At 40.7% G+C, this 27,787-nt stretch overlaps 1 protein-coding gene across 10 annotated transcripts in view; it reads left to right on the top strand.

The window, feature by feature from the left end:
- CDK14 (cyclin dependent kinase 14) overlaps positions 1 to 15,555 on the top strand; it is a 600,921-nt gene extending 585,366 nt beyond the window's left edge. For all 10 annotated transcript variants that reach the window (XM_032761120.2, XM_058424902.1, XM_058424892.1 and 7 more), the window contains one exon: positions 12,105 to 15,555. The gene's annotated coding sequence lies outside the window, so the exon portion shown is untranslated. The remainder of the gene's footprint in view (positions 1 to 12,104) is intronic.
- Positions 15,556 to 27,787: the final 12,232 nt, after the last annotated feature.

Below are 27,787 nucleotides of genomic sequence, written 5' to 3'. Positions count from 1 at the left end.
CTAAAATCTTTTAATTAAAATCAGACATGAACCCTTGTGTTTCTCTGACTATTAAATACTTGGTTTTTAGTCGTTTTATGAGATTTGTGTATATGCGTTTTAAGTTGAGAAGAAAAAAACACACGCTGAGGAGTGACTTTGTATTTGGTTTGTTTAAATATAGTTTAGTAGGATTGTAATATATAAGGAGGGTTAAGGGTCAGAATCCTATTTAATTAACTTATAACCACTTGGGAGTCAGTCACTTGTAAAGGTATGCTGAGCAAATAAGGCTTCAAATAACATGAAATCTTTGAAAAGAATATGCCACCTTTGGTGAAGGCTTTTCTATTAACCTTGTCATTAAAACTGTTTCAATGAACTACTTCAAACCTCCCAGTTTTTATTTATTTATATGATATGTTTAACCTTTTTTAAAAATGATATATGTATACAATATTATATGATTTTTTATAAAAAAAAGATTAAATGTGGCTTGGTGTATCTAAGAAGACCTAAATCAGTACTTTTCCCTATGCTTGTTTTCCCATTGACTGAGACAGGAAGAAATCCCAGAACTGCCATTCTTTTTGTCTATGTGTGTCTAAAGTATGACCAGTGTTTTCCATTTGCATAAATCTGATTTAAGAAACAGTCAGACCGTTAAAATAGAACATTCTTTTCAATCAAGGCTAATTACACATCATATAATGCCTGGTCTTTAATGAGGATTTCAATAAATGTTTGTTGATAATGGTGATTTTTAAAATGATATGTTAAGTCAGTCTTCTCATGTGAGAAATGCTTTGTTTTGAAATGTTAGACTTACAGCTTTGCCTAAAATTTTTTAATTAAAATCACCACTTAAGCATGAAGCTTAAAATGTGCAAAGTTGCTGCAATTAGTGCATTGTGCATCCATATGGATGTTACCAAACAGCTTTCAACTTAAACGATTTGGGCTATTTTGAATGATGGGCCTTCTGTTAAGCTTAAAACAAAGCCCGACTATCTCTGCATTCATTTTAATTAATATTCTCTTGCTGGTCTCAAAGATGTGTTCTCTTCTAGGGGTAAGAAGCATGATTATCATAAATCAGAAATAAGTTACAGAAGTAGGTTTGACCAATTTTCTACTTCCTTCTATTTCATACCATTTCCTCCGACTCCTACCTCCTTCTCAAGGAGCCTCAATGCAGTGTCAGAGAAACTGGAAAACACTGATTTCAGATATTCTAAAAGAAAACCTGTATTTCTAGCCGAATTATAACACATTAAATTCACTCGAAGAATAAGGAAATTAAGCTGTCTCAGATTTTCTGAATTCAGTATGAAGTTTAAAACTTACCACTTTGAGTCCAGCATCCATATAAAATCTACAGTATAAAATTTGACTGTGTTGTTATGTATACAAATACGTGTGTGTATCTATGTATTTGATATTTTTACTTTAGAGAGATTTGCGTTTGCCTAGGTGCTTAGGGTTTAACAACCTTATGTGTGGACTTAATTCTCTATAATAGGAAGCGCTACTTGAAGATGAATTAGGTACAACAATTTGTTTGTTTTTCTTGGTATTTTAAGCAAAACCAAACTCAAAGTGGCACCGTCTTGTAAGTTTGTTTTTCTCTTTTTCCGGGACATTGTTCATGTGAAACCTTATTGACATGGTACTTGGGGAGGGGAAGCTTTCTGGACTTTGTTCTCGACAAAATCAGAATAAATTCTTTAAACAGTTACGCGCTTTAGTTAAGGCCAGTTTTCTGACTGTGTTCAAACATCTCCCCTACAACCACTCTCCGTATACCTTCAGAAGGATATCTACTCCAGTGGTCACTGGGATCTTCTGACTGTCTGGGTGCCCAAGTAAGGCCCATTTTGAATGCTAGTTTAAAAGGCATACAGCTAAAATGATTTTTTTAGTTTTCATTAAACTCTTAAAAATAGGCTAAATGTGAAAAATTACAAAGCAGAATTGTAATTTACCAGAACATGTGGGTAGAATAATTCATCCAACATGTGACTGGAAAGGCACAAAATCAGTAAGTCCACTATAGAACACCACCATGGTCCTGTTTTTCTCTTTCATTCTAGCATTGTGGAAACCCATTATACATCCACTAAATTTGGCACAAAGATATCCTAATTTTTTCATTATTACCTGGATTATTTATTTTTATTTCCTTTTTGAAAGCATGTAATTAATTGCATACCTATCTTTAAATGCCTCCTTATGTATCAATATTTTGAATTCTGCATTTGAGAAGGAGGTTGGAAGTAGTTTTATTCTAAAGCTAATATATAAAGCTAAATTTGGTCAAATTATAATTATTTTTTTCTTGAAGAGAACCTAAACATGTTATAGCTTTATACTGTCTTTACTGTTATGAGGTAGCTTTCTTTCTGTCAAATGTTAGTATTTTTTTCTTCTCTGTTAGGCATATTTACAAAGAAGTCTCCTAAATAGAAATGAGCGATTACCTCACAGCTTCACATACATCCTGGAGAATATCCTGTTCACAATTTAGACGATGAAAGGAAAACCTACAGTTGTTTTAATTTGGAACCAAAATAATCACTTCTCTCCAGTGAGGCTTAGGGGGAGAAAAATGTGCCAGAGTTGTCTTGTAGAAAAAAAGAGTACTTTGAGGAAGGGCAATGCAGCAGGAAAAAAAAACACAGTCAAACAAACGCAGAACCTTAGAGTGCATAAATAGGCCAGTGAAACGCAGACCACCTGATCACATCGAAGCACCCTGAGCGGGGGTCCTCAGCAATGTTGTCCCTCTGGCGTGTAAACTGCATGCATGTGTGTAGGGGTGTGTGTGTATATGTACACACAGAGATTTAACAGGAGCACAGAGGGAATTAGAGCCTGGCTCGTTTTTAATTTGGGTCTGTTTGCTTGCATTTAGCACTTAAGGGCTTCTACATTCAGTTTGCTCAAAAGAGTGATGAAGCACTCCTTGCTTATGCCTCAAATCAGAAATGCATGAAGTGCAGCTGCAGAGATAATACATTTTCCCCAAAGGCTTTGGCTGAGCAAATTAGGTGTCAATGGGGTGCCTGCGCAGGCAGTACTCTCTCTAATTAGTCTCTTGAGCCTAGTTGGTGGCGGGTATGAGATGATCTAATCAATTGGTCTGCGTCTGATGGTTCGTGTAAAAATCCTACCAGGCAGACTCTCTCCCACAGGTCACCCACCTGCACAGCGGGACTGCTCATTTTCATTTTTCATCTCCTCCATCACATGATGCTGACAGTTGGTTTTAAGAAAATTGAATCCAAAAAATATCTAGTTCATAGGGCACATGGGTCAGAACAAAGTTGCATTATGGGTACCAGCGATCCAATTAATTAATATTTATAGCCAAGAAGCTTTATGTAGATATTTCTGAATAAGGATTTTATCAATCAAATCCAATTTCTTGTTTAAAACATTCATTTCTAGAGAGAAAGAACATTGTAAAAGCTGAAAGCAAGATAAAAATGGCATCCATTAATCTTATGATTTATATAGCTATGAGTGGCTATGCACATAGTTGAGCTTATAATTCATATACAGTGTTCATTTGTATTGTGCATGCAACATGTTTTAATAATAAAGTTAAGGGAAAGAATTACATTGATACTATATTTTGCTTCCCTGTGATTGTAGTATACCCTCTCTCCTTCCACCTAAATCCCCATTCATCAAATGCATGATTGCATTTATATTTTCTTAAAAACTTTCCAGCAAATCTGACCTACCTTATATGCACTCATTGAAAATTGAAGCTGATGCTGCTCAAGGAGAGAGAAGGGACATCCCATGCTGCTGACTAACAGCACCAGGCAGGGTAGCCGGCACAATTTGGGCCATTCGGAGCCGTCTCACAGAGATGGGAAAGAGTCTGCCTCTCATTGGCACCTCTCTTCTGTTCTCATTATTGGCTTCTTCCATTAAATGTCTAAGCCCAAACCTAAGTAATGGATTTATCATAATCACTGTGTTCACCGTTTATTATCCAATTACTATTATTACATATTACCCTTTATTATGCAATTCTGTTTATGCCCTAGGTTAGGTACATGTGATTCTCCTAGAGATTACACTCAAAGAATCAGGACAAGGCAAGAACAAACATCATCGATGTCTAAAAAACATCTTAACCCAACAGGATAGTGAATATGCCATTGACTATGGTGACAACATAGTTTATTGTTACATGAAATTAGATGTACTGGAAATCAAATCATTCCTTTCAAATATAATGTCATGGAGTTAAAAAAAAATGTAATTTTTGCCTACAGGAAGGTGTTAATCCTACCAACCATCCTCAGGCTGGTGGTGTATCTGTGGATGGCCTGCAGTGTGTGCAGTACTGTACCATTTCACAGGCATCACATTTGCCTTCAGTGAATGTGCCATAGGGAACTCTACATATGAGAACATATTTCACTACCAAGTCTTCAGATTCTACAATTTCCCCTTTATTCATTCAACAACTGTATATTGAGTGCCTGAGCCGGGCCTGAGCTATGCTCTGGGGACACAGCAGTCTACAAAATCAAGCTTAATCAAGAACATACTGATGCCACCTGTCCCCTGACTTGCTCCTTCACAGGAAGTATCTTCACACCTTAGGAGGGACTAAATGAAGTCTCTGGTTCAGGAGGTCATTGTGGGTACCAGGTCTCCATTCTGTGATTAAAGTGGTAAAAGAGGGGAGAGCCAGGAAAGACTACATCATTTGGATATAGTTATAGGAACTCCATGCCTGGGCAAGCAGATATCAGGACAGACCTAAAGCTCCCGTTTAGCTGGAGTGGGCAGGCTTCCAGGAAGAGCTGGAATCTCGACTGCTGTTTAAAGTACATGGAAGAAAAAGGACAGTTTTGTCATCTGCTTAATAAAAATGTCAAGGCTGATAGTGGGGTTGAGGACTGGCTGAGGATGCCTGTGGACAAATGTGCTTGAAGTACTGTGAGGATGAGTGCTTTCTCTTCTTGATGTCATGGTCCTCAAAAAAGATGCCAGTGCCTAGATCAGAATGCATAGTTACATGGAGCAGCATGTAGAGCACGTTCTTTCTTCATTTCCCTGAAAGAACAAGGGTAGGCTGGGGACAAAGGAGTTTGTTCCCATCTAATTATTTTTGCTAGGGTGGTGACTTCTTTAAGACGAGGTTCGATAAAGGCATATCTGCACAATTAAGCAAGGATGAGGAGTGGTCAAGTGAGCCTTATGGAGAACCTCCCACAAGCAGCAAGGATTTGAGATAATAACTGTTGGGATGTAGAGGTAGCAAAGGGCCTATGTGTGGTATCCATTTACCCCCAGGCCTCTCCTGGAAACTTAAGGAAAGGCTTTTGTTTTTGAGGACAGGGAACTCTGAAGAATTCTCATACCATATACAAAACTTCGCTCAAAATGGGCCAAAAAATCTAAATGCAAGGGCTAAAGCTATAAGACTCTTAGAAGAAAATATAGGGGTAAATCTTCGTAACCTTAGATTTCTCAATGGATTTTTAGATATAACACCAAAAGTATAAGCAACAAAAGAGAAAAAAAGATAAATTGCACTTTGCCAAAATTCAAAACTTTTGTACATCAAAGGACACAGTTAACAGAGTGAAAAGGCAACCTATGGAATCGGAGAAAAATCATACTGTAAGGGATTAATATCCAGAATGTATAAAGAACTCCTACAACTCAACAACAAAAAGACAACCCAATTTAAAAATGAGCAAAGGACTTGAATAGATATTTCTCCAAAGAAGATATTCATATGGCCAACAGCCACATGAAAGAGTCCCCAACAGCCTGGGCCTGGTGGCTTATGCCTGTAATCCCAGCACTTAGGGAGGCCAAGGCAGACAGATGGCTTGAGCCCAGGAGTTCAAGACCAGCCTGGACAACATGGTGAACCCCTGTCTCTACAAATATAAAAAATTAGCCAGGCATGGTGATGTGTGCCTGTAGTACCAGCTACTTGGGAGGCTGTGGTGGGAGGATCAGCTGAGCCCAGGAAGGTCAAGGCTGCAGTGAGCTAGGATTACATCACTGCACTCCAGCTTGGGTGACAGAGCAAGACCCTGTCAAAAAAAAAAAAAAGATGCCCAACATCATTGATCATTAGGGAAATGCAAGTGCAAATCAGTTCATACCTACTAGGATGGCTATAATTTTTTTAAACAAACAAATGTTTTGGAGAAATTGGAACCCTTGTGCATTCCTGGTGGGAATGTGAAATGGTACAGCCATGATGGAAAACAGTTTGGCAGTTCCTCAAAAAGTTAAACATAGAATTTCCATATGACCTAACAATTCCACTCCTATATATATATCCAAAAGAATGGAAAACTGTTTAAACAAATACTTATACATGAATATTCAGAGCAGCACTATTCACTATTAGCCAAAAGATGAAACAACACAAATATAAATCAACCAATGAATGGATAAGCAAACTGTGGTATATTCATACAATAGAATATTATTCAACCCTAAAAAATAATGAAGTACTGATTCATGCTACAACATGGATGAACTTCGAAAACATCATGCTAAGTGAAAAAAGCTAGACAAAATGGGTAACATATTATATGATTCCATTTGTATAAAATATCTAGAATAGGTAAATCCATAGAGACAGAAACATTAGTGTTAATAGTTGTCAGGGGCTGGGACAAGGAGAGAATGGAGAGTGACTGCTTAAAGGATATAGGATCTCCTTTGGGGGTGATGAAAATGTTTTGGAACTAAATAGAGATGATAGTTGCACAACACTCTGAATGCACTAAATGCCACTAAATTATATTCTTTTAAATGGTTAATTTTGTTTTATATAAATTTTGCTTCAATTTTAAAAAAGAATGGGAAGTTAACATGCCAGAAACTCACCATAGTAAGTGGGGGAAATGAGCAGATGGTGGAGAGGATGCTCTTTCTTTTTATTTTATTTTTTATTTTTTTTAGAGGGAGTCTTGCTCTATTGCCCAGGCTGGGGTGCCGTGGCACAATCTCGGCTCACTGCAACCTCCACCTCCTGGGTTCACGCCATTCTTCTGCCTCAGCCTCCTGAGCAGCTGGGACTACAGGCGCACACCACCACACCTGGCTAATTTTTGTATTTTCAGTGGAGACAGGGTTTCACCATGTTGGCCAGGATGGTCTCCATCTCCTGACCTTGTGATCCTCCCGTCTCGGGCTCCCAAAGTGCTGGGATTACAGGCATGAGCCACCGTGCCTGGCCACTATTTCAGTGGTTCCTGAGCATAAGAGTGGAATTTCTGCTATCTGGACAAGGTATTGCTGGGTTGCTGCTATGCAGGAGTGATGTCCTTGATGCCACAGCCTGTGTGTGCAGCAGCAAGACAGGTGCACTGTGAAGTCTCAAAAAAGGACAAAACCTTTGGGATCAGGCACCATCCAGGGTTCCCCCTGCATCTGGGAAGATGACTGTGTGGCCCTATAGCTGGAGACATGAAGGCCTCACTTGGCCTTAGTGACCAGCAGCTTTTTTTTTTTTTTTTTTATTATACTTTAGGTTTTAGGGTACATGTGCACAATGTGCAGGTTTGTTACATATGTATCCATGTGCCATGTTGGTTTGCTGCACTCATTAACTCGTCATTTAGCATTAGGTATATCTCCTAATGCTGTCCCTCCCCCCTCCCCCCAACCCACAACAGTCCCCGGAGTGTGATGTTCCCTTTCCTGTGTCCATGAGTTCTCATTGTTCAATTCCCACCTATGAGTGAGAACATGCAGTGCTTGGTTTTTTGTCCTTGTGATAGTTTGCTGAGAATGATGGTTTACAGTTTCATCCATGTCCCTACAAAGGACATGAACTCATCATTTTTTATGGCTGCATAGTATTCCATGGTGTATATGTGCCACATTTTCTTAATGCAGTCTATCATTGTTGGACATTTGGGTTAGTTCCAAGTCTTTGCTATTGTGAATAGTGCCGCAATAAACATACCTGTGCATGTGTCTTTATAGCAGCATGATTTATAGTCCTTTGGGTATATACCCAGTAATGGGATGGCTGGGTCAAATGGTATTTCTAGTTCTAGATCCCTGAGGAATCGCCACACTGACTTCCACAATGGTTGAATTAGTTTACAGTCCCACCAACAGTGTAAAAGTGTTCCTATTTCTCCACATCCTCTCCGGCACCTGTTGTTTCCTGACTTTTTAATAATGGCCATTCTAACTGGTGTGAGATGGTATCTCATTGTGGTTTTGATTTGCATTTCTCTGATGGCCAGTGATGATGAGCATGTTTTCGTGTGTTTTTTGGTTGCATAAATGTCTTCTTTTGAGAAGTGTCTGTTCATGTCCTTTGCCCACTTTTTGATGGGGTTGTTTGTTTTTTTCTTGTAAATTTGTTTGAGTTCATTGTAGATTCTGGATATTAGCCCTTTGTCAGATGAGTAGGTTGCAAAAATTTTCTCCCATTCTGTAGGTTGCCTGTTCACTCTGATGGTAGTTTCTTTTGCTATGCAGAAGCTCTTTAGTTTAATTCGATCCCATTTGTCAATTTTGGCTTTTGTGGCCATTGCTTTTGGTGTTTTAGACATGAAGTCCTTGCCCACGCCTATGTCCTGAATGGTATTGCCTAGGCTTTCTTCTAGGGTTTTTATGGTTTTAGGTCTGACATGTAAGTCTTTAATCCATCTTGAATTAATTTTTGTATAAGGTGTAAGGAAGGGATCCAGTTTCAGCTTTCTACATATGGCTACCCAGTTTTCCCAGCACCATTTATTAAATAGGGAATCCTTTCCCTATTGCTTGTTTTTGTCAGGTTTGTCAAAGATCAGATAGTTGTAGATATGCGGCATTATTTCTGAGGGCTCTGTTCTGTTCCATTGATCTATGTCTCTGTTTTGGTACCAGTACCATGCTGTTTTGGTTACTGTAGCCTTGTAGTATAGTTTGAAGTCAGGTAGCGTGATGCCTCCAGCTCTGATAAAATAGACTTTAAACCAACAAAGATCAAATGAGACAGGGAAGGCCATTACATAATGGTAAGGGGATCAATTCAACAAGAAGAGCTAACTATCCTAAATATGTATGCACCCAACACAAGAGCACCCAGATTCATAAAGCAAGTCCTGAGTGACCTACAAAGGGACTTAAACTCCCACACAATAATAATGGGAGATTTTAACACCACACTGTCAACATTAGACAGATCAATGAGACAGAAAGTTAACAAGGATATCCAGGAATTGAACTCAGCTCTGCACAAAGTGGACCTAATAGACATCTATCAGAACTCTCCACCCCAAATCAATAGAATATACATTTTTTTCAGCACCACACCACACCTATTCCAAAATTGACCACATAGTTGGAAGTAAAGCTCTCCTCAGCAAATGGAAAATAACAGAAATTATAACAAACTGTCTCTCAGACCACAGTGCAATCAAACTAGAACTCAGGATTAAGAAACTCACTCAAAACCACTCAACTACATGGAAACTGAACAACCTGCTCCTGAATGACTACTGGGTACATAATGAAATGAAGGCAGAAATAAAGATGTTCTTTGAAACCAACGAGAACAAAGACACAACATACCAGAATCTCTGGGACACATTCAAAGCAGTGTGTAGAGGGAAATTGATAGCACTAAATGCCCACAAGAGAAAGCAGGAAAGATCCAGAATTGACACCCTAACATCACAATTAAAAGAACTAGAAAAGCAAGAGCAAACACATTCAAAAGCTAGCAGAAGGCTAGAAATAACTAAAATCAGAGCAGAACTGAAGGAAATAGAGACACAAAAAACCCTTCAAAAAATTAATGAATCCAGGAGTTGGTTTTTTGAAAAGATCAACAAAATTGATAGACCACTAGCAAGACTAATAAAGAAGAAAAGAGAGAAGAATCAAATAGATGCAATAAAAAATGAAAAAGGGGGTATCACCACCGATCCCACAGAAATACAATCTACCATCAGAGAATACTACAAACACCTCTACACAAATAAACTAGAAAATCTAGAAGAAATGGATAAACTCCTCGACAAATACACCCTCCCAAGACTAAACCAGGAAGAAGTTGAATCTCTGAATAGACCAATAACAGGCTCTGAAATTGTGGCAATAATCAATAGCTTACCAACCAAAAAGAGTCCAGGACCTGATGGATTCACAGCCGAATTCTACCAGAGGTACAAGGAGGAACTGGTACCATTCCTTCTGAAACTATTCCAATCAATAGAAAAAGAGGGAATCCTCCCTAACACATTTTATGAGGCCAGCATTGTCCTGATACCAAAGCCTGGCAGAGACATAACCAAAAAAGAGAATTTCAGACCAATATCCTTGATGAACATTGATGCAAAAATCCTCAATAAAATACTGGCAAACCGAATCCAGCAGCACATCAAAAAGCTTATCCACCATGATCAAGTGGGCTTCATCCCTGGGATGCAAGGCTGGTTCAACATATGCAAATCAATAAATGTAATCCAGCATATAAACAGAACCAAAGACAAAAACCACATGATTATCTCAATAGATGCAGAAAAGGCCTTTGACAAAATTCAACAACCCTTCATGCTAAAAACTCTCAATAAATTAGGTATTGATGGGACGTATCTCGAAATAATAAGAGCTATCAATGACAAACCCACAGCCAATATCATACTGAATGGGCAAAAACTGGAAGCATTCCCTTTGAAAACGGGCACAAGACAGGGATGCCCTCTCTCACCACTCCTATTCAACATAGTGCTGGAAGTTCTGGCCAGGGCAATCAGGCAGGAGAAGGTAATAAAGCGTATTCAATTCGGAAAAGAGGAAGTCAAATTGTCCCTGTTTGCAGATGACATGATTGTATATCTAGAAAACCCCATCATCTCAGCCCAAAATCTCCTTAAGCTGATTAGCAACTTCAGCAAAGTCTTAGGATACAAAATCAATGTACAGAAATCACAAGCATTCTTGTACACCAATCACAGACAGAGAGCCAAATCATGAGTGAACTCCCATTCACAATTGCTTCAAAGAGAATAAAATACCTAGGAATCCAACTTACAAGGGATGTGAAGGACCTCTTCAAGGAGAACTACAAACCACTGCCCAATGAAATAAAAGAGGATACAAACAAATGGAAGAACATTCCATGCTCATGGGTTGGAAGAATCAATATGGTGAAAATGGCCATACTGCCCAAGGTAATTTATAGATTCAATGCCGTCCCCATCAAGCTACCAATGACTTTCTTCACAGAATTGGAAAAAAACTACTTTCAAGTTCATATGGAACCAAAAAAGAGCATGCATCGCCAAGTCAATCCTAAGCCAAAAGTGACCAGCAGCTTCTAAACTTAGCTAAGGAACTGGTTCTGGGACTCAGTGCAGCTAATGAACCGATCCCTCAGCTATGTGCCTTGAACCTGGGAGTGTTTCCACCCATCCTGGCAAGGCATTCTTTTCCCATCCTGAGGAGTCAATGAAAATGCTTAAGGGCCAAAAAGAAGTATGGAGAGGGGCAGAGTGAAGCTTCCTTCTTTTTGCTTGAACCGTTCACCCACAAGTTGTTATTGTTTTAAGCAGGCATTATTGGAAACACGCAGTCCTATACAGGATGTTGGGAACAGGCTGCCAATTCAGGTCACACTGGCCAATTTTCATTCTGCTGAAACTGAAATAATGATAATAGGCAATCAAGGAATTATATACAGCTGAATTTTTTTAAAAGCATGTATGTGATCCATTTTTCTATTTCATGTTCATAAAAATGAACATAATGATACGTCCTTTTAATGGTCTGTATGATGCTACAGGCACTTAATTAAGACCAGTATTGCTACTAATGATTCAGGGAAGGAAATTTGCTGAATTTCTTTTTCTCTAAATATCCAAGAGGAAGATAGACCAATTCAGTTGGTGGAGTTAAATGATTTTAAGAGAGGAAAGTGTAGTCAGAAAATTTGTTTATCGTATTAGAAGGATTTTTTTGGTTAAGGAGGCTATTCTGCTTCATTTTTATGTGTTTGGAGTGGCTGTGGGGAACATCAGTGGGCTCACTTTGGACTGACCAATTTTGATGTTTCATGTAATTTAGGAAAAATGGATGGTGTAGATTTTTTATATAACAATTTTCTATTTTCCTCCTTCCAGGATTAAGTTGTCATCATTCTGCAAAGAAAAAAAACATTAATGAAGAGGCCAATAATATGAAGGGAATCATGGATCAGTTTTCTTTCACTCCCTGTGGTGGATTTCACTTACAAGAAAATTGAAGCTGGCAAGACCCTGTTTTCTCTGCAATTTATTTAAAACCTTGCACGCATTTGGATACCTTGCGATTTCCAAGAACTACATGAAGATTAAGCTTTGCTTACTGATACATGGCATGTATTCTTTTCAGTCTTTTGTGTTTGATTTTGTTTGATTTCCCTCTGCAGCACAGCGTCTCTGTAAAGGTTTTTACGCTTTCACCAGCCATGTCTTAAATGCATTAAGACAACACATTTGGTGTTCACACTTCTTCAGTAATGTCTGTACTTGAAAGCCACAGAGTGGCATAAAACAATGTGTGTTTTCTTTGAGAGCAGTGCACATTTTGCAACCACTAGGAAGGAAATTTTCTGCTAAAGCAAACCCCTGTTCTCTGACTTGACAACTTGGCCCTGGACTGTGGGGCCCCACCTGTTGCTTGCCTTTTGAGATAATTTTGCAAATGTGGTTTTTTTCCTTGGAAATAACTGCACATTTATATATAGGATATTGGACTCTGCTTAGCATTTTCAAGCCACATAGCATGACTGTTTTTTGAATAGGTTGGAATTGAAAAAACAATTATCAAACGTTAAGAACAAAGACAGGGATAAATTGCTTACATTTCAACCTCTGGAGATTGAGGTAACTTTTTGTGTCTCGGTCTTGTCAACATCTTATTTTTTCCCATCCATTCTGTTACACTTTGTATTTTCTAACTGGAGAAAAGAGTGAGGAACAGAATGTTTTAAATCTGGTGCAAAAGAACTATATCTGCTGGATGAGCCTTGAAAGCAATCTTGGCCTGTTAAGGCTTACAAAGTAAATTACAAAGTGATCCAGTTCAAAGTTTGCTTAGTTACAACAAAGCACCTTTTAAAAAAAAATTACATTTTAAAAAAACATTCCAAGCCAATCGGAAGACATCATGGGGTTCCTTACTTTAAGACATCTCCTGGAATAACTGTTCAAATGCAGGTTTTAGAAACAATGCAGGAATCTTGCTTTAAAGATGGAAAAGGGAATGGTCCAGCTTCCGTTACTCAAGGAGTTGAGGGACCTTGGAGGATGAAGGCGAGTATGTGACACTGGGGAAAAGTGGACCAGGCATGTCTTTTGCTTTGATCTGGAGGGAGGGCTGCCTGATGCAGGCTGGCTCCCAGTGAGGCAGGCCTCGCTGCAGAATGCCCAGTAGTACTGCAGCCAAGGGGACAGTTAGGAGACTTCATCTAAAGCATGAAACCTAGCTCCTCTGCACACAAATTCCTATGAAAATACCTTTGTGTACAGTATCTTACATTTTCCTATTACTCAGAAAGAAGGAGAGAATGAGTGAGTGCTTGAAATGTGTCACACTGTTTTAGGATCAAGACTAGGAATTAAGAGCCAGGTTGAGAAGGACTTTTTCTGAGAGTTGGGTGAGGGTAAAGCTTTTCTATAATCAAGCTCAATACACCAAGGAAACTGGACCCAGAATTCCTAAACTTTAAAATGGTACTGTCTGCGGAGTGGAGTATGGATGGTTATGTCAAAGTCATAGTTCATCCTATCCAGATGTAGCATTCATTGTAAACTTTTAAGTGCTAAGCAAGGAATTATTTACTGATTGGTTTTAAAGAGAGCAGAAAACACTCAAGTGTAGAATGTCTACTATTTGCTACCTAGAAATCCTTTCCATTCCTCTTTCATACATTCCAACCCACTGGAAGTCTTTAGAGGTATTTTGATTTAAAGTATACTTAAATTAGGATTTCTTAAAGAAAATATAGGGAGAAAACTTTACATGCAATTAAAAATGGCCTTTCCTGTGATTTGTTTTGAATCATTCATTTGGAGAAGAGGCATGACTTTTGTATTTCACTAAGTTTAAAGCAAGAGCAACTGATGATTAAATTTTGCTTTTTAATAAGGTTTTTAACTTGAAAATTTGAAAATATTTAATGTTGAAAGACTTCAATTAGGGCCATTAGAGTTATATCTCCCTGTTGTAGGCAGCTTCTTCGGAGAAGTGAAATATAACATTACTCAGTGGAGGGAGAAATCTGTTTTGTTACATAGACATACCTCTCAGAAGGTCAGGAGGTTTTGAGTATCCTATCCTTGCCACTCATACAGGAAATCCAAAGTTTGGTGTCTCTCTCTCCGTGTCTCTCTCTTTCTCTCTCTCTCTCTCTTTCTCCCCCCAAACCCCTCTCACTCCCTCCCTCCCTCTCTCCTTCCCTTATTTGCAATCATATTCTTCCTCTGCTTCTTTTCTCTTCTGCCCTCCTTGTGGGGAGTCATGAAAATCAATTCAGACTGTGTTCATTAGCAGATTTATTATTCTATTGAGAAAGCACTGGAATGTTTTGTGAGATTATTTTTATATGAAGGAGTAGCTGAAGGAGTAGCCTGAACTCAAACAGATGGTAAGAATAGTACAAACACCTTAGCACATCACTGCACACACGGTATTCTGAAAGGAGATTTGACACTTAATTCCCATTTTCTTAAAAGAACAGTTTTGTCGACTTAAAAATATGAGATACATAGGATGTGAAAAAAAATGTTTGCAGTACTCAGCAAAAAATAGGGTACATAAAGCAGGGTGGCTGTCCATCCACTGATTCCGGGGTGAGAAGCAATTTCTACCTCGCAAGAGTGATTAGAAAGTTTCCAGGAGCACCTCCAGGCTTGCAAAGAAAGTGAGGCCTCTTGGTATCCTTTCCTCAGTGTGTATATGACAGCCAGTATAATCAATACCCTAGGTTATGCGTCTATATGATACTCATCTGTGAATATTATTGGTTTTGTAATCTTTGTTATATAAGAGGATGTTTAGGCTGTATATACTGGGGTAGATTATTGCCTGCCCCCTATACATAGGAATATGCTGCATAATTGCGCATAACTTCCATCTCCCTTACTGGCCTGTAGGCAGACGAAACTGTATATGTTACTGCCTTGTACTTTTCTCTTACACCAAAAACACAAAAAAATCAATAAAATAAGCAATCTTCTATTCTCATTCCTTTTCCCACAGCAGCATATTTTAGAGGCACATACAAAACCTACATTCTCTAGTTGGGAGTGGATTTTTTAAATTTTCCTTTTATCTTTTATTATTTTTTTGTATGATGCACTGAGATGTGTACTTTCTAACAGGGGATTGGTACCTAAGAAATGTGGTAGCATTATTCAGAAAACTATTATACTTTCAAATGACACATAGTAAGGAGAATGGAATAATACATGTTGCATATTTGTTACCAGTTGTAATTTGTCTGTATTATGAAAGATGTAATGGTTTGTCAGCTGTCACTGTTGTTTTCTTGTAACATGATATGGAATAAAGTATAGCAGAATCTCCGTACATATTCTAGGTACATCTTCTTGGTGGATGCCCAGTAAGAGCATATACCATATCAAAGAAACATTGACTTAAAAACCTCTTGAACACAACCATTCTTACACAGTGAAATAAGAGAACAAATACACAATATGTGGGAAGGAGTGAGTTATCTGGAGTGGTCCAGGAGTCTGTTAAACCCTCCGCTTTCCTTGATTTGCTGTGCCAAATTTATATAAAGGAGTAGAGGCCATGAGAAACAGATCCGCGAGCTGCAGGATCTTCACAGTTCCCCCAGCCCCTTCCTGATGTTCACACATGTCACATGTTCTGCCCATCTCAGATGCATCTGGAGCCTGTCTGGTTTTGTTTAATGGCAGCCCTATTTATCTTTTATTGCCTCCTTCTCTATTTTTTGCACATATTCAAAGATGGGGTGAGTAGGTTACCCTTCACTGAATACAAATCAAAGCTTCAGTGTACTGGTGTTCTGCAAGAAGCATGACTGTTCTTTCTGAACTGAGCTTACTTCCCTGAACGCCACGTAGGGGGCGTCTGCACCTCAAACTGCAGGGTATTCTTGGGATCCCACGTTTGGATTGACAGTGCCAACGTGGGAGGCCAGTCCCGTTTCCATCATCACCTTTTCCTTCTTGTCAGATATATCATAACCCCAAACAGGCCCCCACGACTTGATAAATTGCTAATAATGTTCATGCCAGGTATCTGGTGACTTAAAAGTGTTCACAGGCCGGGCGCAGTGGCTCACGCCTATAATCCCAGCACTTTGGGAGGCTGAGACGGGTGGATCATCTGAAGCCAGGAGTGTGAGACCAGCCTGGCCAACAAGGCAAAACCCCATATCTACTAAAAATACAAAAATTAGCCGGGCATGGTGGCGGGTGCCTGTAATTCAGCTACTCGGGAGGCAGAGGCAGAGGTTGCAGTGAGCTGAGATAGCGCCACTGCACTCCAGCCTGGGCAACAGAGAGACTGTCTACAAAAAAAAAAAGTGTTTCACAAGTTCACATTCCATGTTAAGAGGACCCCCAGGACTCCCAGCTTTCTTCTGGGCAGACCCTTACCCACCAGGAGCAGCTACCTGATGTTTTCCTTCCCCTGCTCTCCTGTAACCTCTGTGATTTCAGTTTGTAAACCCTTCGCACAAAACCAAACATAGGTGTCCTCAGCCGACGCATATTTCTCTCTAGAAAAGCTCATGAGAGTAACCGCATCTTCATCCCCCAAGTGCTTCTTCTATTTCTTCTGAAGCAGTAAGTCGTCTATACACAGGCAAATGCATTTCCAGACAGTTGCTGCCTCCACTACTGGATTCTGGAACGGGAGAGTGCATGGAGGTAGACGTCACAGTAGCCAAGGTAGAGATAATAGGCACATTTCTTAGTTAAATGGGAGCCATAAATCACCCTTGAAACTGATTAGAATTAATAGAAGTGTGAAAATAGTAACTTGTTCCAGGGAGTTGTTTCAAGGGAGCAAATATATGGCACTGTTTCACCTCCTTACAGCTATAGTAGCCTGTAGGCTCATTGTTGAGGTCACTCCCAGCAGCCTTGCAGCAAGCTCACATTTTAGAGATGTAATCACATCAGCTCTTAATAGAAGAAAGAAGGGGATAGAGGGTAGGCATCTACAAGAGGCCAAAGAAACACCTTTGAGAAATATTTTTAACTTTTTAATGTGGCAGTAGAAATGTCAAGCATCATCTCAGTTCCATAATTGCCCAACGTTCCTGTCTTTCAGCAGGGCCTATTCCAGCTCTGCCAGGTTGGAGGATGTGATGTGTGCTCACTGAGGCAAGCAGTTCGAGTCAGGAGGGCGGCACTCCTATAGTCGCTGTTGGCCTCCAGAGTAAAGAGAAACCAGAGGGGAAGGTGTTGGAGCAACCTTGTGCCACTGGGTTAACACGTACAGTTGCTGAATAATGGCGGGCATTGTAAATCTCTGCAATGAGAACCCCACAGTGGCCCAGCAGCCTGCTGCTACCAGTGGGTGGTGGCGTTATGGGCATTAGCTTTGAGAAGCTTATGTAGCAGAGGGGGCTAGGATAAAGGACACAAATCAGGGAAAAACTGACAAGATTAAAAAAAAATCCAAGGCCTCGTATTTACTGTTCATCCCCCATGCTCTCGGTGTGCTATATTGTCTGCGTTGAGTCATGCTGAGAGAGAGCCAGGCACAATAATAGCTCAGAGCAGCCTTGCAGCCCCGGAGCCATCCTCTGCCAATGGTGCTGACTGTGCTAGTGAAGAATGGGATTCTGATAGAGCTGTCTTTTTTCTCCTTCCCTGTGAGACCACCAATAATTATGGAGGGCACGCTGCACAGATGGCGTAAGGGTTCCCTGTTGGGGTGTATCCTGAGAAGTGACCCAGCAGGGGTCCCTGCAAAGGTATGTGCTACGTAGCCCAAGGTGTGCCTGCCTGAGAGATGCAGACAATGCCAGGGATACATGTTTGAAACAATGGTTCAAGGGTTTAGAGAGGTTAAAATGGAACTTAGCTTATAAATCATACTACAGTGAGAAACAATTAGTCTTTTGCCCCCTCTCTATCTTCAACCAAATCTCATTACTGGGTACCTTTCGTCCTCAAGAAAGGCTGTAATCCACTAAGATTCCCTGGGAAAAGCGGGCCAGTCCTGCAACCATCTTGCTTAACATTTGGGAAATTCAGACCTTCATGTATTTATTCCCTTAGCCCAGTGGTTCTTAGTCCTGACTCTCATTTGAATCACCAGGAAGTTTTAAAAAAAACACCCCCACCCCAAACCATTCAAGAAATATTATGGGTGGGGGGACTGCTTGGAGAAATCAACAGGTGATTCTATTGTGCAGCCAGCGTGAGAACTGCTAGACTCTTCCTTTCCTCCTGCCTGTCTGCTACTCTAGGGTGAGGGTCAGGAAACTGTTTCTATAAGGGCCAGATAGTGAATACTCTAGACTTTCCAGGCCGCACAGTCTCTTTCCCAGCTACTCACGTTGCTGCTGTAGTGTGAAAACAGCCATGCACAATACATACATGAATGAGCATGGATGTGTTCCAGTAAAGCAATTTGTGGACACTGAAATTTGGGTTTCATATAATTTTTACATGCCACAAAATATTGCTTTTCTTTTGATTATTTTTTCTTTTTTTACTATACTTTAAGTTTTAGGGTACATGTGCACAATGTGCAGGTTTGTTACATATGTATACATGTGCCATGTTGGTGTGCTGCACCCATTAACTCATCATTTACATTAGGTATATCTCCTAATGCTATCCCTCCCCCCTCCCCCCACCCCACAACAGGTCCCAGTGTATGATGTTCCCCTTCCTGTGTCCATGTGTTCTCATTGTTCAATTCCTACCTATGAGTAAGAACATGTGGTGTTTGGTTTTTTGCCCTTGCGATAGTTTGCTGAGAATAATGGTTTCCAGCTTCATCCATGTCCCTACAAAGGACATGAACTCATTTTTTATGGCTGCATAGTACTCCATGGTGTATATGTGCCACATTTTCTTAATCCAGTCTATCGTTGTTGGATATTTAGGTTGGTTCCAAGTCTTGCTATTGTGAATAGTGCCGCAATAAACATACGTGTGTATGTGTCTTTATAGCAGCATGATTTATACTCCTTTGGGTATATACCCAGTAATGGGATGGCTAGGTCAAATGGGTAAGAACTATTTAAAAATGTAAAAACTATTCTAAGCTCACATACCTCATTAAAAAAAATGCAGTGGGCAGTAATTTGCCTGGGGGCTATAGTTTGCTTACCTTGGTTTAGAATACAGCCTTAGTAATGGGGTAGACAAGAACAACCCCTAACATTTGCAGGACCCAGGGTAAAAGCAAAAATGAAGGCCCACATACTATATATCTAAATATTTAAAGATATACACCCAACTAACAAAAAAACTAAACCTATTCTATTCTCTTACTTTGACAAATATGCCTTTATTATGAACTTGAAGGCCAGATTCACCGTTAGATGCTTGGACTCCTCAAAGTTCCTCACCAAAATGTGGCAGTACAGAGGGAGCCAGTTCAGCTTGAGACTGACCCACTTCTTTTCACTTCCCATCACCAGCTCTATCCATGATGTAAGGGGCCGCAAATGCGTGTGTGTGGACATCCCAGCCCGCACATCCCAATTATCCATACCTTCAGCAAACAGCGCCTCCTTGGGCAGCCCTTGGGGATGAGGTACATGCCCTCAGGAGGGAGGTCTCAGGAAAGACTCCATTTGCAGAGAGTATTCCAGGGTCATGGACATCTGGAATATATGGAGAAGTGGGGGAGATAAGTTCCCATTGGGCATGGCACTATGGATTTCTCATTCTGTAGAGAAGGGCTATGTCTACAGAAGGCTGTTTGATCATAGAAACCAAAATGGGAGCCCCTCTTGCCTGGGTCTAAGTGCACTACTGGTGAGTAGTAGGAGCCTAAGAAATAGCTCCAGTGAGTTTTCAGGTCCCTTGTGGGTTTCTCTGGCTTACTCTACTCCAAACTCATTAAAACAAGCCTCATCATAATGTGAGGCACAACTAAGCCAAGGGAACACAAATTTTTTCAGGACATCTTTTGAAATTAAAGAATCTGGCCTTCTGTCAGTCATGTACTAGAAGCAGCTGCTACCAGTTCACAAAAACCAGTTCTAAAATATTTAGGGATTTTGTAAGCCAGTCCTTAAATCATTGACAGCTTGAAATCAGATGGAAATATTTACACCACAGAAATTGGCAAACTCTGCAAATCATGTCTGGATTTTGTTGTTGTTGTTTTTGAGAATAAGTTGCCAGCACACCACTACCTCTCAACCCCTCTCTTTCCAGCTTCATCTCCTGTGCCTCCATGTGCGCATCCTCTGCCCTCACCATGCTGAAGTTCCCACAGATCCCTGGATGTTCCAGGCCTTCTCATGCTGCTGTTCTTTTGCACGCACTGTTCTCTCTGATTGGAAAACCCTTTCCTGTTGTTTGATTAAATTCCTATTGATCCTTTTAAGACCTTTTTCAAAAATTATCTCTGCTGTAAAACATTCCAGAACTCCTCTGAAACAGTTTCTCCCTCTTCCGTGTCCCCACATCACTTTCAAGATAGTACCGTACAGGTCTTATTTTCAATCTCCATATCCTCAAGCCTGAAAATGGCGCCCAAGGTGTAGTAGATGTTTAGCCATTTTAAAACAAATTAATCAATTATTAAAAGATAATGCAGATTAAATAAGAGTGAAATGGGAATTTTTTTTTCTTTCTTTCTAAGAAAGAACCCTTTCTTAGAAAGGGTTTAGTTGAAAGACGTCAAACAATGTGAGTATCCTGTATGTATACCACATGTAATGATATGGGATTATATGCAAGGCAGGGCCTGGCTCTATGCGAGAAACCAAAGAGAAAAGATGTCTGCATGCCCTCGCGGGAGCTCATGATGCACAGAGGCAGTGATTCCTACACCTGTCTGACTATCAGAATGGCCTGGGGAGCTTTCTAAACATTCCTGCTGAATCGCAGTGGCTAAGGCTGCAGCCCAAGTATATATACACTTCAGATTTTCCTCAAGTGATCTTCTCTAGGGACCCCATATGGAAGTTTAAATACATAACCTCCTAAGTGGTCTGTTTGCCTCCATCTCTGTCCTCCCTCTGTCCTCTCCACCTGAAGACTCTATTCAAATTGCAAATCACTTGTGCTGCATTCCTGCTTCAAACTTTCAGTGGCTCCTTCTATCCCCTATAGTGAGTTCCAAGCTCTGCGTAATGGCAGTAAGCCCTCCACCTCGCCCTCACCGTCTCTCCTTCTTTTCTCTCCATTTTCATGTCCTCTCCCTGCCTCTCTGTCTTCTAGCCTCAGTGAATGCTGAGTAGTTTCCACTCCTTTGCTTAGCTTATACTTACCTTCTAGCTGGGATTCCTTCTCCTCCCTCCTCAGGTGGTCACATCCCACTGCTGCTTTAAGACTCATCTTTTGCATCACCTCCTCCACGAAGCCTTTGCTGACAAGGCCCCTTCCCCTGAGTAGCTGACCCTTTTCTCCATTTTTCCCTCCCTCATTCATAGAATTTAAAAGAGCCTACCTAAGTTTTTTTCTCCTGGACTAAACCAGCTAGACCACGTTGCACAGCCCCCCTTACAGGTGGATGTGGCCAGGTGGCTGAGTTCTGACCCATGGAATATGAACAGAAGTGAGTGCAGCACTCCAGGCCTGGCTTATGAAGCATGCCTCACATAATTCCCATACTCTTTCCCTTTCGCACTAACTCCATGCAGGTGAACATGGAAGTCACATGTTAAGAAGATGGAGCCACAGTATGGAAGAATTACCGTTTGGAATTCAGCCACATTATAATCTTGAAGGGAATTTATATTAGCAAGACATAAACTTCCATTGTAGATTAACTGTTAAAAAAACTTTAAAAGTTATTCTACACTAATGTATTCAACAAATGATTATTGAGTACCTACCACATGTCTGGGGTGTTCTGAGTGCTGGAGATATGATGATGAACAACTCACAGTGAAAAAGAGAATTTTTTAAGAATATAATGCATAATTTCAAGTCGTAAGAGCTGTAAAAAAATGGAGTATTTCTACCATTCAATTTTATTTTTTTTGAGACAGGGTCTCACTGTCACCCAGGCTGGAGTACGGTAGCAGGATAATGGCTCACCGCACCCTCCACCTCCCAGGCTCAAGCGATGCTCCCACTTCAGCCTCCCAAGTAGCTGGAACTAGAGGCACTCACCACTATGCCCAGCTAATTTTTGTACTTTTTGTAGAGACTGGGTTTTGCTGTGTTGCCCAGGCTGGTCTCAAACTCTTGGGCTCAAGCAATCCACCCACCTCGGCCTCCCAAAGTGCTGGAATTACAGAGGTTAGCCATCGCGCCTAACCAACACTTTTAAAATTTGATTATAACTCCCTTTTATGTGCCTGCACACTAGAATCTGAGATTTTGAGGGAGAGTAGTGGGTATTTTGATCTTTCTAACTATAGTTCAATAAATGTTGATTAAATGAATGAAGGTACAAGGTGTAATGTGGCAGGGACAGTGAAACATAGTGCAAAGGAGAAGAAAAAAAGAGGAGGATATTCCTTCTAGCTGAAAGTAACTAGGAAGGCTTCATGGAGGAAATAGCATCTAAGCTGAGCTTTGGAAAGTGATTACCATTTTAACACATACCTTACTGAAGTAGGAGAACATCACACTAGGATAAAGGAAGAACACAAAAAAGACATAAATATGAGAACTGCAGGGTGTTTGGGATCATTGAGGCACTCTGCTTCGGCTGGTGCATAAGGTGAGTGAGAGGGACCAGTGAGGAATAAAACTGGGCTATGGAGACCCTAGGATCTAGACTCTAAAATGTTTGAATTTCACCCTGGATCGTCAAACAAAGAAATGCTGTAATCTAGCCTCTGCTTTGGGACAGATCACTTTGGCCTAGGTTGCTTACCATTTTTCACTTCACCAAGCATCTGTTAAGTGCCTTCAACGTGTTAGACATTGAGCCAGGCACTACAGGTCATGAACTGGTGAGACACTGCCCTTCCCTCACAGTCTAGTTGGGGAAGACAACTATGTAGACACGATTTCAATGCAATAAATACGCAAATACAATTTACAGAAGTAGTACAGAAAAAGGTATGACATTTTGCTTTGGTTCTGGGGCAGAGGTGGGAGTGGGGAGAGTGTCTTGGAAGAACACATGTGAGTTTTCCAGAGAACATGGGCAGGCTTTCCAGACAGAGGAGTAAATGCAAGCACACAGGGGAATGAGACACCATGTACGCCCCTCATGTTAATTTGACCCTGATTCCAAGATTGCACAGTAAAAACATCAGTGTTCCAAATTTTCTCTATCAAATCTATTAATAAATAGTATAATTCAAGTTATCACTCAACTTTGAAATAACAAACACCTCCAAGGGAATTCCGCACACTCCTTCTACAGAGCTTGACCTCCTCCCCCTCATTTCCCCAGAGCAGGGCTTTTCTGATCCCCTTCAGGACCTGGAGCTCCCTAAGGAAGTAAGACATCTAGTCTTGCTCATCTCATTTCTGCAGCTTGTATGGCACAGTTCGAGGGTTCACCAGATATTTGAGGTACAAAGAGATCCACTTTATGCACACAAAAAGCACATAAAGAGGAACCTATTGACAAGTGAGTTTTCCATGTATCCACAGAGCAAAACAAAATATGAAATTCCCAAGTCTTTCCCATTTTCTGTGAAGTAGTGGAAGATGTATTGAACGAATGCACCTCTGATATGAATGCCACAATGACAACATGTGTTCTGATATGTTTTAATAAGGCCCAAAAGGAAAGCCACACCTTGGGAGAGGTAGGCTGAATTAACCTTCAGTGTCTATGTCTATTATCTGCTAAGTGTACTAGATAATTCACAGTAGGTTGAAGAAAGATTTATTTTTTTCTGATGTTGGTCATTAATTTTAGGTGAGGTTGCATGCTTTCAATTGTTGCCAAAATTGAGAGCCCAATACAAATGTCATTTAAGGATCCTCATACTGCTCATTCTATATTATTTAAGATTAAAGTTTTATTCATAACTTCATTATTGCAATCATATTTTTGGTCATCTCATTCTGTGAGCAAGTTAACAGACCCTGAGAGTGCAGATAAGTCCTGACTGAAATGGTGTCGCCTTTCCACAGAGGTCATCAGCTGCCGTCTAAGGTCCTGACTGTCTTTAGCTGATTGATTGGGAGGGAGGGTTGACTGGGAAGCCTGGAGCTTGCACTATCATCTAAGCCTACATTTAGATCTGAAAGATGAAGCAACATTTCCAAGATCACAATATTATAAGTGATAAAGTTGAGGCCTTAGTCCAATCATTTTTGTGGTTAGGCTGAACCCTAGAAGTGCAATGCAAATGCTGCCACTGCAGTTGCAAAGTAAATTTTTGAGCTAATGTCTTCCCTGTTTTTGATGACCTCAGCGTGATATTTAAACTCTGTGACAGACTATGAATGGACACCCTTGTGCTGGTGGCTCTAACTCAGGAAATTATCTGTCCTTAATAGGATCACTTCAAGCCTCCAGATCTTATTAGAACTGTAATTTTTTCAGCAAGGACTCCACATTTAACAACAACAACAAAAAGTAGAGACCAAGCAGCAATTTCTGGAAGTCATAACAATGACTTAGGCTGGTGCATAAGGTGTGTGAGAGGGACCAGTGAAGAATAAAACTGGGCCATGGAGACCCTAGGACCTAGACTCTAAAATGTGTGAATTTCACCCTCTATCATCAAAGAAATGACATAATCTAGCCTCTGCTTTGGGACCAATCGCATTTAGTTCTCCATCACACTAAAAGCAAGTCTCTGCCTGGTGCAGTGACTCACGCCTTAATCCTAGAACTTTAGGAGGCCAAGGTGGGAGGATTGCTTGAGGTCAGGAGTTCAAGACCAGCCTGGCCAATATAGTGAAACCTGGCCAACATAGCGAAACCTGTCTCTACTAAAAATGCAAAAATTACCCAGGTGTGGTGGTGCACACCTGTAATCCTAGCTACTCCGGAGGCTGAGGCAGAAGAATTGCTTGAACCTGGGAGGCGGAGGTTGCAGTGAGCTGAGATTGCATCACTGCACTCCAGCCTGGGCAGCAGAGTGAAACTGTCTCAAAAAAAAAAAAAAAAAAAGCAAGTCTCTGCCCATCCTGCTGGCTGGTGAGGACAGGAGATGGCTCTAGCTGAGCAGTCTTGCTGGATCCTAGGGAGGAGCAGCAGAGAGCACTAGATGTGTAACTTTCCCACAGTCTCAGGAGGTGGGGTTGGGCAGCACTGCCTTTAATGCAGGGCAGTTAGTGGCCCTGCCCAGGCCCTGTGCTTAGAGGGCCCTGATCTAGCCCTCCTCTGCCTGTCCCTCCGCATGGTGTGACGAGTCTGAAGGGCAAGGGTATGAGCCCTCTACAAACTGCAGGTAGGGTCTGTATGGGCCTCTTCCCTGTTCTCCTGAAGGTAGACCACGTCTGCCATTTTGAGCTCCTCTACACCTGAGGAGTGGATGAGGCGCAGCTGTTTGCATAGGCTGAAAAAAGAGCTTGGATGTGTGAACTGGGGTGTCCTGCAGGTCCCCCACAGTTCAGGGAGGATCTGGGGATGGGATGAGAAGGGGCCTCCACGTGTGGTCTTGGGAGGTACAAATGTGCTAGAGTGGACATTGGGGGTTATTGAGAGGAAATCCCAGGGTGAACTAGACTAGAGTATTCAAAAGAGATCAGCAGAGCTGAAAAGGTTATTAGGGACTAGCCTTGAGGTTTGGTGTCAGCAATTTCATGTGATGACAAGGGAGCCAAACAGAAGTAGAAAACCAGGGAAGAGGTGAGAAAAAGTGAGAAACAGAGTAGTCCAGATGAAGTCTGCAGATGTCAACCAACACTTACAACTGGTGGATTTGCACAGCAACCTGTGATACCATCTTACTAAAGAACTCTGAGAATTGCCATTCACACAGAACAAAATGTGAGTGGTGCTTCCTTGTTCCAAATATTGTGGAATAATATTTGCTATTATTACTGCTATTGCTATATAATAAATTGCTATATTTATTGCAATATAATAAATTCTCCCAACATTTAGTGTCTTGCAATGACAACCATTTATGATCTCTCACACTTCCTATAGCCTGTTAGGAACCAGGCTGCACAGCAGGAGGTGAGTGGTTGGCAAGTGAGTCTTACCACCTGAGCATCACCACCTATCAGATCAGCAGCAGCATTAGATTCTCATAGGAGCGGGAATCCCATTGTGAACTGCACATGTGAGGGATCTAGGTTGCACACTTCTTGTGAGAATCTAATGCCTGATGATCTGAGGTGGGACAGTTTCATCCTGAAACCACCCCCTGGCCCTTGTCCATGGAAATATTGTCTTCCATGAAGCCAGTCCCTTGTACCAAAAAGCTTGGGGACCACTGCTGTATTAACCTGGCATTCCATTTGGTAGAAATGCATCACTAAGGCCAGCCTATATTTAATTAAAGAGAATTAGACTCCACATTTTGATAGAAGGAGTCTCAAAGAACTGTGGACATGTTCTAAAATCGTAACAGTCTGCCCTCTGATGCAAGTTATTTATGTTGATTCCATATGCAAAATACACTCACCGACCCTGCCTCTTAAGAGCCATAGATATCTCAGCTGTTACAGCCCCAGTCTCAGGCTCAAGGGCCAGTAGCTCATCATCTGAATCAGGTTCAGGTGCTGCAGCTGACACTCTTCAGCTTCAGATCCTCATTTACAGCTTCTTGAGGATTGTTCCTGATCTCAAGATCTGTGAACTAAAGTGACAAGTTGTTTGCCTTCCACAAACCCAGCATATTTTGGTGGGCTAGACATAGGACAGTCACTATAGACATTTCAAAAACAGAACACATACGGTAATCAGTAGTCCACAGCAGCTCTGAAATCTAGCCAGGAATAGGTTGCCAGTTCCTTGATTACAGCTCAGTAATCTCTCTAGGAAAGATTATCCCTGGCTCTTGGCTCCATTCTCTGGGCTAGTGGTTTCTCCCTCTGAATTATCGTTCCTGTCCTATTAAATGTTCCCCATCTTTATGGCTGAGTGGTTTTCTCAGTCTGCTTCTTTCCCGTAGAATTTCAGAGGTCCAAAAGCCTCTTTTCATTTTGTACTACCTCTGTCTCTTTTAGTATAAATTGGCAACATTTTCATTAGTACACATGTCTTTAAAACTCTGTGTGTTTCTTATAAATCTAACTGGGATTCACTTGTAACCTCAATGAGATAAACTTTTTTCTACTTTATGCTTTTCTCTGGCTATTGTGGTACTTTACCCTTAAGATTCTTGGAAGCATTTTTGTTTAGTAGAGATGGCTGAGAGGGATGCCCTTACAATCTTTAAGGGGATCTTTGACTGTTTGAAAAGAAGCCCATGAAGTACTTCCTTAAATCTGTCTGAGTCTTAACAAAGGATTCTAGGGTTACACTGTTGCCTTCATCTTTAAATGAAAATTACGCATTATAACCTTAGCCTCATTTGCCATCTGGAGAGGCTAAGACTAAGAAATAGTTGTATTTTTTGGAAACCCACAGTCTTGGCTCTTTTTTATTTAACAATTTTTTTCCTTACTTCATCTCTCTGCTTTCATATTTTACTATGGGCAGCTAGAAGAACCAGGCAGCACCTTCAACATTCTGCCTAGAAATGTCCTTACTAGATTGTGAGTTGCTTAGGTATATTTCCTGTTTTCTGTGCTACCACAGTATC

The sequence above is a fragment of the Hylobates moloch genome, unplaced genomic scaffold, assembly GCF_009828535.3.
Source record: "Hylobates moloch isolate HMO894 unplaced genomic scaffold, HMol_V3 SCAFFOLD_1, whole genome shotgun sequence".
In the NCBI taxonomy this organism is placed as follows: domain Eukaryota; kingdom Metazoa; phylum Chordata; class Mammalia; order Primates; family Hylobatidae; genus Hylobates; species Hylobates moloch.
The sequence above is the reverse complement of the archived record's forward strand: the minus strand, read 5'-3'. Positions and strand labels throughout refer to the sequence as shown.